Source organism: Pogona vitticeps, chromosome 13 (assembly GCF_051106095.1).
Source record: "Pogona vitticeps strain Pit_001003342236 chromosome 13, PviZW2.1, whole genome shotgun sequence".
In the NCBI taxonomy this organism is placed as follows: domain Eukaryota; kingdom Metazoa; phylum Chordata; class Lepidosauria; order Squamata; family Agamidae; genus Pogona; species Pogona vitticeps.
Genome location: NC_135795.1, coordinates 1426764 through 1427323, shown reverse-complemented (window position 1 = coordinate 1427323; position 560 = coordinate 1426764).

Sequence of the window (560 nt, the reverse complement as noted above, 5' to 3'; positions counted from 1 at the left end):
TTCCCAGCAGGCATGCCGATCCCCCCTCCCTACTTCTGCCTCTCTCTTTCCAACCTTCACCATGCCTGCCACACTGAGCAGTGGCCAAATCTGTTTTTTTAAATTGCACCCTGGTGTAGAGGGTCCCATAAATGTTTTCGAAAACATATCGTAAGTAGAATCTGTGTGCATTGCAAAAACTTGGAATCTGTGCTCCACAGTCATATTTCTTGAATGACTAATTCTATATAAAAAAGGTCCTCTCCCCCCCCATCCACAGAAATATCCTCTATAAGCTTCTTGCACTAAATACTGTCTGAATTTCCCAAGCATTTCCCCTGACGTAGAACCCTTGCTGTATTTCCGATGCAATATGATGCCAGCGAGGCCAAGAAGAGACGTCCGCCTGTAATTGTGCAGGGTTACGGGATGTCTCAGGAAAACAGAGATCTTCCAAAGTTATTCTCAGGAGGCGCAAAGCACGGCTCGCTTTGTGGGCATTACTCTGGGGGAGTCGCTTTCTGTGCCGCCCAGAAATTCTTATTTTTCACATGTAAGAAAATTGTCAGCGGATTTTGTAC